This window comes from Macrosteles quadrilineatus, unplaced genomic scaffold (assembly GCF_028750875.1).
Source record: "Macrosteles quadrilineatus isolate MER2022 unplaced genomic scaffold, UCM_ALF_1.0 Scaffold_1__1_contigs__length_201487025, whole genome shotgun sequence".
In the NCBI taxonomy this organism is placed as follows: domain Eukaryota; kingdom Metazoa; phylum Arthropoda; class Insecta; order Hemiptera; family Cicadellidae; genus Macrosteles; species Macrosteles quadrilineatus.
In genome coordinates this window covers 84,060,278-84,074,548 of record NW_026542594.1, presented here as the reverse complement: position 1 = coordinate 84,074,548, position 14,271 = coordinate 84,060,278, and the positions used below count along the sequence as shown (strand labels likewise).

The 14,271-nt window shown below is 34.8% G+C and overlaps 1 protein-coding gene across 1 annotated transcript in view; it reads right to left on the bottom strand.

Moving 5' to 3' along the window:
* LOC128983696 (cardioactive peptide) overlaps positions 1-13,948 on the bottom strand; it is an 86,042-nt gene extending 72,094 nt beyond the window's left edge. Inside the window, exon 1 of the mRNA XM_054403097.1 lies at positions 13,935-13,948. The gene's annotated coding sequence lies outside the window, so the exon portion shown is untranslated. The remainder of the gene's footprint in view (positions 1-13,934) is intronic.
* Between the last annotated feature and the right edge of the window lie 323 nt (positions 13,949-14,271).

Below are 14,271 nucleotides of genomic sequence, written 5' to 3'. Positions count from 1 at the left end.
GCCATTTTGATTAGGGTTGCGATATTGACCTCTAGTTTGTGCCATTTAATTTTTCTTGAGATACCCTTTAAGAGGGGTCACATGATAGGTGTTTACTTTTGAAAATTTCGGGCTGCCCCCAAAATACCCCACATTGGGGGCCGGATAGAAGTTCTAGCTTTAATGAAAAAGTGCATTTTTTTATGTTGTAAACATTTGCCGAGTTTGGCTTTCCCATTGCCACACGTTATAAAGTTAACTGGGGGTGTCCAGACTTTATCTTGCTTGCTCATCTTGAATTAAAATGGCTGCCATTCTGATTAGGGGTGCGATATTGACCTCTGGTTTGCACCATTCAATTTCTCTTGATAAACCCTTTAAAATGAAGGGTCACATGATAGATGTTTACGTTAGAAAATTTGGGGCTGCCCCCAAAATACCCCATTTTGGGGGCTGGGGCAAAGCTGTAACTTTGATGAAAAAGTGCAATTCCTTATGTTGTAAATATGTGCCGAGTTTGGCTTTCCTACTGCAACGCGTTAAAAAGTTAAGTGGGGGGTTTCAGACTTTTGCCTAACCCTGTATATAGATTTAATATGCATTCATGTTTTAAGTAAGTAGGCGGGCAGCTGATTTTGCGGCCCTAGGGATGTAAAAACCTGCTGGGTCCCCAAATTACGATGACAGCTGGCATGGCCAGCAAAACGTAACTTTCAGCCACCAATTGACGTATGTTAAACAGCTAAAAACATCATAGTGTGGTGAAAAATATATTTTGTCACTACTTAATTTCTGAATAGTTCGAAAACAAAAACAGTTTAGTATGTAACGAATGTCACGCATTCAAATAAAATATAAAAATTTTCCAATGTTATAATATTTGTGTATTATAACGTAAACTCATACATTTTAACAAATTATAATTTCAGTAAAGTCTTTTAGTAAATTTTTCATAAAGGAAAAAGATATTACCTTAGGGCTTATGGTAATACCTAGACCCGGGACCGATTTACCTTTTTTTCATTTTGATTTCGGTGGAGGTCAAAGACACTACAGTATTCATTCAAATTTTTATATTTATTAAAATATCATTGAACAAGGACAGATGGGCCCAGTTTCGAATCATTAAAATCTTTTGATTTTCTAAGGACCGAACCGGCGACCTAATAGCCCAACGGTACGGATTTGCTGTTTACCGCACTTGTTATAACACCAGAGCATTGGTGCCAGATAATTAATTTAGAAATAAGAAGTTAATTTGCCTTAATATCGTCTTGTGACTCTTAAACACCTTCTCTAAGGTCGGAAGACGATTGTTTCGAAGACTATGTCGCCTTCTTAAGATCCTAGTCAAGAACATCAATCATCACTCTTGGGGTCGTCAAAACATTAATACGCACACACGAACATTTGTATACAAACATAAAATAAATCATTTGACTACTAATGTAGCCACAGGTATTGAATTCGTCTGGTCCATAGTAGTCTAGTGTCATTTTACATGTATTTTTATGTTATATTGTAATAAGATTGAATTAAGAATGTATCAAAGTCAAGTATTTTTTAAACTTTGTATTAAATTTTTAGTTGTCTTAATTGCTAAATATATGTTTGTTGTGTTTACCAAATATTTTACAGTTATGATTTAACAGGTCTTTGTATTTTTAGAAACATAGAGTGTTCAGGAAATTAGCTGAAATAAAATCCACTTAGTTTGCAGGTTTAGTCTTCTCACACCTAATTTACAGTAATCGAAAGCGTCCAACTTTTTCTTCTAAACAAAGTGTCCAAGTTTTCATCATGGCAGGAAGAGCGGCAGGTGCGGCTAAACCCGCTGCTTTAAAAGCTGCTAAATGACGGAGCGTAAATATTGGGAGTTTAGTTATAGTTTACTTCTCATTTTACCCACCTTAAATCGAACACCAAAACTCATTTTGTGTGAAGTCCGATTCTTGTCAGGAGATAGAGACAAAATTAGGAAGTAATAATAGTTTTAACATTTTTTTGGCGATGAAAAGAATGGTTTTATTAATTTTTCACCAATGAAACATTTGTAATAAACATTGTGATTTTAAAGTACATCATAGCTTTCAAAAGTGTGATTAATCTTCTGTAGTGATATTATAAAGAGGAGGCGGTCTGTCCGTCTAAACGTTGCCGTATCATCCTCGGATCTTATCCTGAGTTTTATAAGAATTATTTTTTGTATATATTTTTGTGGAAACTGTAATAAAAAATGATTTTTTTAAGCTCTACAAAATGGTCTGGAAAGATATTGTGAAATTTTATGTTTTTAGAGTCCGAAATGGGAAAACCCAATTTTTACCCCAATAAATCCCCATTCCCATTGTCCGATCATGCTGGTTCGAGAACTCGTTTGAATAAACGTAGGTTTACACGTTTATACCAAATTTCATCAAAATCGGGTATATATATGGATTTGAACGTACGGTGATTTTGGTCTCTGCCGACCTCAAAATGAAAAAGTAAATCGGTCCCTGGTCAAGGTATTACCATGAGACTTACGGAATAGCTTATTCCCTATATGGGAAATTCGCTAAAAAAGAACAATGTTGTAAAGTGATTCTTTTAAATCCTAAGTACTTAACTGAAAATGTTAGTTTTAAAAACTATCGTTAAATTTCTTAACTTATTTGATAAAAAATATAATCAGGAGCCGGTCTGAAAGAATAGGTACTGTAGTCCCTATAAAAGCGTTTGATACGGTAAATATTTTACTTTATTAAATTGTGATACCAATTTTTTTTTATTTGTTACTTTGTTAATAAGTTATCGAGAATTATCTGCCGAAGATGCTATTTATCTATTAGACCAAAAATGTGAATTAAGAAGAGTAGTTGTTTTTAAACTAATCACTTCATCACTAATGCACCAATTACTAAACTCTTTAGGATATTTATTGGATTATGTCATTCAAGAAATCTACGCAGAACCATCCATAGCCATTCATAGACTTTCATACAGGAGTCAGTATGTGGCAATTAAAACCCTGTTGAGAGGCAGGTGACATGCGTTGAAAGCCTTCCACTGAGTGACAAACTCTCATTGCAATCAAAATATAAAACACCCTCTCAAGCTCTCATATGAAGCGTGGTATAGGCGAATAGGCCTAATTACAAAATGACGACCAACCCCGCCGCAGCAAACATTCCGACTATGCGAATTTCCTTTGCCTGGTTTGATTTTCAATTAAATCTATTTCAATAACATTAGGTTTAACTACTACCAAGGTTTGCTGCTACAGGGAGGGTAATAAAGTGTGGTTTAGTAAATTATTAATAGCTAAGTATCAAATAAAAAATTCCAAGTTTTATCAAAGTGTATCCACAAACAAGCAAACCACAACAGTTGACTTATTCTTAATAAAACATAACATGGGAATTTTAAGTTTACAATTTTTTGAATTTTCCCCTTGACCAATAACCATACAAATACACTTCAATGAACAAAATTATCTTCTTTAAGCTCTCATAATGGTATATATATGTGTTTTAATTTATATTTGTTTTTAAGCTCTTCAAAATAGAAAATTTGATGTTTTGAGGGTCAAAATGAGAAAATCTAATTTTTACCCCATAAAACACCGTTCCTATGAACTCGTTCGAATAAACGTAGGTCTACACGTTTGTTCCAAATTTAATCGAACTCGGATCATTTTTGCTCAAGTTATCGTGCTATATGGTGTTGTTGGCTTCTGGGGGCATAAAAAAAAGAAAAGGAAATCGGTCCCGGGTCCAGGTCTTACTATAACAATTAAGTTAATAGCTGATTCTCTATATGGGAAATTCGCTAAAATTACGACCCCCACATGTTAAGATGCATTTTGTTTGTAATTCAAGTGCAATTATACACTTTTTTTTAAATGTACACATAAAAATGCCTCTACAATGACGATGACTTTATACATATTATGCAAGATGACCACGGTGCACGACGAACCTTATGCTCCTGTGTTACTTTGTTGGTTATTTTATGTTGCACTAAAACGACTCCTTTTAGCGAATTTCCCATATAGGGAATAAGCTATTACCGTAGTACTCTTGGTAAGACCTGGACCCGGGACCGATTTATTTTTTCGTTTTGAGGTCCCTAGAGGCCAAAAACACCATGCTTTCAAATTCATATATATAAAAAGGCTGTGATACACAATGAGAACTGTTTAAATTAGCTGTTATGCAAAAACAAAATAATTGAGCGGAGCGAGCGAAGCTCTTATACGTCGACTCTTATGCATTTCGTAATACGCAAACTCCTCCTAGACGGCTGAATCAATCGTTTTCAAATTTTGCATGGTGATAAAGACCATATCGGTGAGTGCCAACATCTATATGGCGTTAAAAAAGTCTCTCAGGAATCCGCCCCCCTGGGTCTCAAAGTTTCAATGTAATCCTTATGGAATCAATATTTGACACATAAACAACGACATATGATCAGCTGTTGACTTTTGAATGCAGTAGATAAAGAAATAGCTGAAAGCATTATTCCACATATATTAGAACAGAAACGGTATGGATCATAAATTTAATCAAATGACGACACTAGCTTGAGGTTCGTGATGTATGAAGTGGTGAAGAAAGAAGTAAAGGCGAGCAGTCTAGAGTGTGGAAACTGTTTATGACGATTAGATTAAGGTATCTGCATTCCTAAAATTCTATGGGAAGGGAGGAAAACAGGTCCACGACGTAGGAAGTGGTGAAGGAAGTAGTAAAGGCGAGCAGTCTGGAGTGTGTAAACTGTTTATGGCGATTAGATTAAGGTATCTGCATTCCTAAAAGTCTATGGGAAGGGAGGAAAACAGGTCCGCGACGTAGGAAGTGGTGAAGGAAGTAGTAAAGGTGAGCAGTCTGGAGTGTGGTAACTGTTTATGACGATTAGATTAAGGTATCTGCATTCCTAAAATTCTATGGGAAGGGAGGAAAACAGGTCCGCGACGTAGGAATTGGTGAAGGAAGTAGTAAAGGCGAGCAGTCTGGAGTGTGGAAACTGTTTATGACGATTAGATCAAGGTATCTGCATTCCTAAAATTCTATGGGAAGGGAGGAAAACAGGTCCGCGACGTAGGAAGTGGTGAAGGAAGTAGTAAAGGCGAGCATTCTGGAGTGTGGACACTGTTTATGACGATTAGATTAAGGTATCTGCATTCCTAAAATTCTATGGGAAGGGAGGAAAACAGGTCCGCGACGTAGAAAGTGGCAAAGGAAGTAGTAAAGGCAAGCAGTCCGGACTGTGGGAACTGTTTGTGACAATTAGATTAAGGTATCCGCAATCCTAAAATGCTTGGGAAGAAAGGAAAACAGGTCCGCGACGTAGGAAGTGGTGAAAAAAGTAGTCAAGGCAAGCTGTCCGGAGTGTGGGAACTGTTTATGACGATTAGATTAAGGTATCTGCAATCCTTAAATGCTACGGAAAGGGAGGGAAACAGGTCCGCGATGTAGGAAGTGGTGAAGGAAGTAGTAAGGTGAGCAATGTGAAGTATGGTAACTGGAAACCGTTTGTAGCAGTTTTATTGTATCTGCAATGCTGAAATACTATGAGAAGGAATAGAAGCATGCCCACGACATAGGAAATGGTGAAAGAAGTAGTAAAGTCTAGCAGTACGGAGTGTGGGAATGTTTGTGGCAATTAGAGTAACGTATCTAAAATACTAAAATGCTATGGAAAGTGATGAATACAGGTCCACGACGTAGGAAGTGGCTTAGGAAGTAGTAAAATATGAGCATCAGCATAGTGTGAGATCCGTCTGTGGCAGTTAGATTAATGTATCTTCAATACTAAAATGCTACGAGAAAGGAAGGAAACAGGTCTACGACGTAGTAAATGGTGAAGAAAGTAGTAAGCCTAGCAGTGCCGAGTGTGGGAACTGTCTTTGGCAAATACATTAATGTATCTGCAATCCTAAAATGCTATGGGAAGAGAGGGAAACAGGTCCACGACGTAGGGTGTGGTGAAGGAAGTAGTAAAGGTGAGCAGTGTTGAGTTTGGGAATGGATTAATGTACCTGCGATGCTAAAATGCTACGGGAAGAGACTGTAGACTTTATGTTAAAATGATTACGAAGCAGGAATCGATACATATTGAATTTTCGATACATGCAATTGTTTACAATCTAAATTTACAACTGAGTTGACAACAGCTGATTTTTACTCCATAGAGGCTAAAAACCCATTTTTACTCCCTAAATATTAAAAATGCTACTTTAGACCCGCAACGCATGCATTCAAAACTACTGTTTTTACTTTAGTATGACAAAAACAATATAATATGAACCCTTGATGACTCCGCTCAATTTTGTGGATGCCTCTGCAAACGCCACCTAGTAATAGTGCTGCACCTTGTCGGGAAACCTTATAACTTGTTAATGCTATTGCATATTATAGAACCAACTTTTAAAGTTGAAACAGCTGACTAAATTCTTTAATTCCCTTTAAATATGAATACTCATAAGGTTAACATGGGGAACTACAGAGGCACTGGGGCGGAGCCCGAAATGGTTTTTGAGATAAGAATATGCCTAAATGTTAATAGGGAATGTGAGCTATCATCATGCAAAATTTCAGCCAAATCCGTCCAGTAGTTTATGCGTGATTGAGCAACACACAAACATACACACAAACTCACAAACTTTCAGATTTATAATATTAGTAAGATTAATCCAGATGTTAAAATATGTGTTCACGTTTTTTAGGTACTAGGTGAACCCGTGCGAATTCGCACGAATAATGAATTACGATATTATAGCAACGTCGTCAGAAGTTGCGTCGTTGTATCGACGTTGGTCTTGAGCTCGATCGTTTGGCTATATGCATTCTAAGTTCTTTTTGCTGTTCATTAGGAGTATTTTAAAGAAAGGAGCTCATCGTGCTGAAAACATGCGCGTATGGATTAATATCAACCAAATGCTTAGTCAAAATGTGCATGAGTTCAGTGCTGCAAGAGCCATTAGCTTTGTTTAGCATTTTTTTTCTTGAACAGCGGTTTCGACGTCGTAGATATAAATTTGGGCATATGTGGAAGCTCCCCTTCTGACGGTTGTAAGGTGCCAATTAAGTGATAATTTGTGTCGTGCACCTTATACATGAAAGGCCCTCCAACGTCATGTTCTTCAATTTTAGCTCGAGTGCTGACCATTGCGAGCACAGAGTTGTACGGTCCAATGTTTTCTTTGTAGTTTCTGCTCAAATGATTTGCTCCATTTAGTAGGCCTAGGCTCTGGATATAATAGCTTTCTCGGTATGGTGATTGGTAGATTCACTTTTCCTTTATGGCAGCAGGATGAAAATCCTTCGCCTCATCCAATTTGCTCTAAATAAAAGTGTAACACTATTCACCGACACAGAAATCAGGAGATTAAAACCCATCAACGCCAAAGCACCACAACTCAAGGGTCTACCGAAATTGCATAAATATCAAATTCCCATTCGCCCTCTAGTGAATTACATGCCAGCACCCAGCTACCAAGTCGCTAAAAGCCTAGAAAGGATAATTAAGCATCAAATTATTTTACCTAACAGTCATAGCCTAATTAACAGTATTGATTTAATTCACAAAACTAGTACCACTGAAATCAAACCTAGATATACACTGGCATCGCTGGACATAGTTAACTTATACACAAATGTACCCGTGGCATATACAATTAATATCCTAGAAGACAATCTAAAGAGCAATTCTAATCTTAGTGAGGAAGCCATTAATGAACTCATCGCATTAACAAAAATAGTAACCCAACAGAACTACTTCACTTTTAACAATGAATATTATATACAAAACGATGGACTAGCAATGGGATCGCCACTTTCAGGAATCCTAGCTGAAATATATCTGAACAGTTTCGAAAACAATAACATATGGACTGATAACAACCGCTACAAAGATAAGATTGTATTTTACCACCGTTATGTTGATGACATCGCAATCCTGTATGATGGCAACGTAAGACAACTAGAGATATTTACTAAGTATATAAATAAAATAAACCCTAGCCTACAGTTTACCATAGAATTGGAAAGCAACGACAGGTTAAACTTTCTCGATATAACATTATTTAAAACAGAAAACTCATTTGAATTTGATATTTATAGAAAACCTACGCTAACCAACACGACCATACATGAAACTTCACACCATCCTACAAAACAAAAAATGGCAGCATATAACAGTTTTGTTCACCGGTTGCTCACCGTCCCATTAAGCCAAGATAATTTTAACAAAGAACTAAACACGATCAAATACATTGCCCAAAGAAATGGGTTTAAAACCGCCATGATTGATAAACTTATAAAAAAACAATTAAAGAAAAAATCCAATGATAACAGATTAGATAGCCCAATTGAAAAAAAAATTTTGTAACATCAGAGTATGGTACAAGTCTACCTAATATACTGAAAAACGAATTAAAAAAGAAAAACATTGGGATAGCGTTTAGGACTTCCAACAAACTGCAACGATTACTAAATCAATCGTCCAGTAATAATCTGGAAACAGAGGAAAAAACTGGAGTTTACAGATTATCTTGTGATGATTGCAATAGTTTTTATATAGGACAAACCCCACAAACCGGCCGTGCTTTCAAAACCAGATTCAAAGAACACCTTCCAAAAGCAAAAAATCATTTAAAATCCAATTATGCAGCCCATCTGATTAATGCAAATCATAACTATACAAATTTCGAAACAAACATGACACCCCTACATTTTTGCACAAAAGGAAGCTTCATGAACGCCATAGAAGAATACGAGATATACAAAGCAACAAAAAGCCATAGTTATGATCTATTAAACGACAAACTAAATTTTCAGTCAAATGCATTGTATGATACTGTAATAGCTAACCAGGAACAGCTGACCGGCAAGGGACAAAGTTCACGACACCAACCTTCACCGATGACAAACCTGTCTAAGTGCGCGCACGCGGTTCGTAGGCCTACTCGTATGTATGTTTGTAAAAATTATATTTATTTGACGACCTCTGATGAGTGATAAGTGTTCTTGAAGACCTGATGATGAAGCTATTAATGCTTCGAAACGCGTAGTCTCGACAGACAGCAATTTGGATTACTTTGGCAGATCCAGGTAACATTATACCTTTTATAATCTAAAAACAGTAATCCTGAGACAAGAAACAACATAAAACTTTTCTCCTGTCGTGTCCTATAGGTAACATTTCTATGCCGGGTTTCTAATTATTTTTAAAAACATGCAAACTGTTTACATTTCAAACCCAAACAAAACAGCTGGGATTTATTATTTTTAAACTAATGTATTGACATCTGTTTCAGAATATAATAACATTCAAATCAATCACAATGTTATCTTATGGAAGGAATTTTGAGGGCAGCCCACGCCCTTAAAAATATATTTCCAAAATCTAAAGCCAGTTTGCACACATCTACACACCTAGACGAACATTTTGGTATATAATATGTGCGGTTAAATCTTAAAACAAAAAGCCTTATTGTTCACAATGTTTCATGTCACGTATTAAATATATAGATAGTTAATTAGCACGAGTGTTAGTGTTCCTGGTGACATTAGATCAATTACCATATTGGTAATTATTCCGTATAGGTGCCTCCAAACGAATTATTATATAGTAAAGGTAGACGGTTAGTGCACTTATACAGCATCAAATATGATAATATGAACATTTCAGTACATCCTTTGTTTGCTCATACTAGCAGAATGAGTGTCACAATATTCTATTGCATAACATAACTAAGATTTATTTAGATTCAATTTGCATCTTTGTAAAGATACAGTTGGTATTATGGTATTACTTAGTAACAGAACTCATAATACATTGACCTAACAAATATTCTCAAGTTTTACTGACCTTATTTCTGTACTTGGGAAACAGAAATCAGATAATTTGTCTTTGTATTCAACATTAATACTTAATATTGAGCAGTCTATTTTTAAACTAGTTAATGTAGCACCTGTTGGCATTCCACTTTTCTAAATTAAAACATTAGTATCAACTAGTATAACTTATGTTACCTACACATCAAGGCGATGAGGATTGTGAAGCGATTAATGAAATTGCATGATACACTCTGTTGCGTAACACAAAAATCCATGTGAATGGGAATAACAAAATACCAATGAAAAAAACGAATAATTAATTGCAACTTTAGGTCTTGTGAGAACCCGTTCTTCATACATTCAGTTGCTTGTGGTGTTGTCAAGGGTGCGTTTTTTAGTGAAAATAATATGTCTGTGTAAAAACAAAACAATCAACACAAAAATCGTATTTTACCATTCAAAACTTTAAACCTTTACATTTTAACGTTAATGTTTACAAGCTGTTACCCACGGGCTTCACCCCGTTTGACTAAGTAAGTCGGCCTATCTGTTGGCTCGGTTACAAAGTAGGCTTATTTATTTGACATAAATCAGTAATTTTCTGTGCAATCTGTCGATGCCTCAATTATAATAAGCCAATATGCATATTAAAACTGGTTACAATTTGAACTCAGGTATCCATGACTTTACCAGTTCTTTAGTTCAAAGCATTTACCGTCGATTAATAAAACAGAAAACTGTTACAATTTAGAAACTCAAACTGTAAACTGCTCACACCTACTTTTAGATGTCTTAGGTTGAATTTAAACAACTGTGTATCAAAACACACAAATTGATTTCAGATCAACCGTTGGTCCTAAAATGATGAAATAAAATTATTTCCCACTAAATCGAACCAGAGGGTTACAATTTCAAATCTCGGATGTATCAAATACAAACATATATCATTTTTATACATAATTTTAAAACCCTATTAAAAAGACAATTTTTGATTAAAATAGAACATAATTATCTTTAGCAGTTTCAAAATGGTGGCCACTTTTTTTTAAAAAAAAGCTAGATTTTTACAGAATAGCCTGTATTTTTCTTGAAATTGCAGAATACCCTTATTCAAATATCACAATCCTTATGAGCTAATCTTTATTCTGGTATCCGATATTATGATATTTCTTTAAAACAAAAAAATTCAAACAAATTTGATTTTTCTAATATTTACATAGCTAAAACTAAAAACAAATCAAATAGCACCATATGTCAAACAGCACATCATTTTATAGGTCTTCTATTCCAAAAACCTTAAGAACATAAACCATACCCAAATCTCTTTTATTTTTTGAGTTATCAACAAATAACATGCTTTCCCCATATAAAACGAATATTAATTCAATTCTTAACACAGGTCACGATGATAGCGCTCTATTTGGCAACAATCGGACAGCTGATTTGAACATATCATGTGATATCTTAGATGACTAAGAGAAAAAAATCAGCTGATATTTAATGTACCTAGGAGAAGAAATCAGGCGCTTTCTAAGATATCACCTGATTTTTTTAATCAGCCGTCCAATTGTTGCTAAATTGTCTGAAATCAATTTGAGACGCCTTACGTCAACCACCCTGTAGAAATTGATGGACAGGTGGCTGCAGCCAGCCAATTTTTATTCCCTATTTTACTTAATGTTCTGGAATTGAATAAATTGTAAAATAGATTAAGATAAAACAGTGCAAGTTTAACTTAAAATACCCCCGCCGCAGCAAACCTGCCGACTAAGCGAATTTCCATTTGTCTTAATTGATTTTCAATTAAATTAAATATATTTTAATAACATTAGGTTTAACGAGTACCTAGAAGTTTAACTTAAAATAGAAATAGATAAATATTTAGCCAGTCAAAAATCATACTATAGAAGATAATAAGTAGCAGTTGTATCTGAGTAAAAACTATTACAATTTCTGGTAGTAATCTATGATTACAAATCAGCAAAACGTATAAACATTAAATCTCTTGAATTTGCACACATACATTCCGTTCTTTGTTGACATCTAACTTTAAGGTCTAGTCCAAACACATGCTAAGTAGTAAAGAATTGCAACCAAACTTGCAAACGTAGAGAAGAGTGATTTTCCTTTTTTACAAATATCGTATCGAGTTTTATTTGTCAAAATCACATCACCATTGTTTTGTTTCGTCTTCAAATGAAAAATGCCAGTCTCCTCTACGTTGCACTTTTTTGTTTTTAAATTAGTTACATTTAAGAAAACCAATTTAATTGAATTGCTAAAGTAATAAAGAAATATTATTTTGACAAAAGAAATAAAAAACCTATATATTTGCAAAAACATACCATCCCACGAAAGGTAAAATCCATTAAAATACCCGTATTAGTTAAATATGTTTGTACATTATTTAGGCCTGCTTTCGGGATATTCATTCATCTCTTACACGGGCGTAATCTCAGAAATTCATCACCTGGAATAAAGCATGTGTTAAGGACCCAAAGAGAATGTTGTTTTAGTGCCGCTTAACTGTATATACAGTTTTTACTTTTCTGTTATTTTTTACTGATGAGTCACCAGTTTTTAAATACCACCACCGCAGCAAGCCTGCAGACTAAGTAAATTTCCATCCTCATTGGATTCCCACCTAAATATTTAATTTAAAATACAAATTTATTTCTTATTCAATACCATTAGATTAAACGAGTACTTAGGTTTGCTGCCACAGGAAAGTTAATAAGGTATGTTCTCTAGTAAAACATTAATAGCTTACCATGAAATAAACCAATTATTCAAATATGATCAAAAACCTATTCTCTAAAACGAGCTATGTCTGTTGTCTGTCTTTCTGCAATACTGTTGAACATCTTGAAAACCAGGGGAAGGATTTTGACCAAATTTTGGAATTAGGTACTTATAGCCCTAAAACCGTGATTGGTGACAGCCACTACCTCAGGAAAATTCGTAATTCACTACATAGCTAATTTAAAATTTAATATTGACCTTATGGGTTGCCAAGTAACTATGTTTATTGAACAAAATAACAAGGAAAAAGTAACCAAAAGAATTGTCACTACTCACACGTGTTTATGACAAGCCATCCACAGTACCTATACTAACAAATTACAAAATTCGGTAAAAAAGGAAAAACGTCGCTTGTAACTATTGAGCAAAGATTATGATTACACTGAAGATTACTCGATATAGGGGAAAATAATTCTGATCAAATACTGATTATTTCACTTAGCCCTCTCCCACCAAAACATAATCCCTGAAGTAATGAGGCATTCCAAGTAAACTAATTACATCTGGGGGTTTTAATTGGCATAAAACTATTACCGTATGCTAATTCCCAATAAAAAAAACAACAGAATCTCAATTTCTTTAGAAACAGTATCGAAAAAGAAAAATCTTTGTCACGAGGCATTTTGAAACGAATACAATTTCTTTTGTATCATATTTATATCTGCTGTATTTAGTGAGAGTAAATGTGGAACAACGGGTTTCAATGACTAGAGGAGAGAAACATTCTGTGCGAGTAGCATTTAAAACTCAAGCAAGATAAAAATGAATCGTATTTTTGTTAAATTGCATGCTTTTACATTTCAGAGTTGTTATTATTTCAGCTATCAAATGTCTGTCTATGGTTTGTAATACAATTCTTTTTCGTAAAATATAAAATGTTTGTTTAAAATATTGTTTTATTTTAACTATTTAACCCAATTAACTACAACCGAGCAAGCCTCGGTCCCCCGGTACTATATACATAAACAAGTAAACTGCAACAGTTTACTTATTCTCCATAAGAATTACTGGGAATTTTAAATTCGCAATTTTTACTTTCTTCCAACATGTAGTTATTTATATATATTCATAAATATCTTGTATTTGTTAGGATAGAAAGAGAAACTAGTTGTCTAAACAAATGAATCTAAAAAGTGTACTTAGTTTTCAATTATGTATATATATATATGCATTTGAAGGATGGTGTATTTCTCATCTCGGGGGACATCAAAACGAATGCTTTCGGAAACATAACTTATTAAATTTTAAAGGTAAGGTTGCTAAGTGCATAATGTAAATAATTGACTTTTCAACAATTAAGCCATATTGCGGATCGTATTTGGATAGACTTACCGGCGGACGGCGCGTGGATGTAACAAGAAACTGCCCGTGGTGTCGCGGTGCTTTATAGCCTTGCTTGCCCGCCCACATCTCCCAGGCGCCTCCCCGAACCACCAACTGTACACCGTTACGAACTTCCTGATTTCTGAAAGACCCTTCTTACCCTCTTATCATCAAGGAAAAACCAACGAGAATCTATTAGTCATCAAAATATAAACCGACAAGAACTAACATGTCATAAATTACAATCGTTAAGAGCCTTCTCGTAATAGTCTTAACACCATCAGGAACCTCTTCGACATTAACTACTAGCCTTTACTCATCATTAACGTAAAACCATTAACAAACC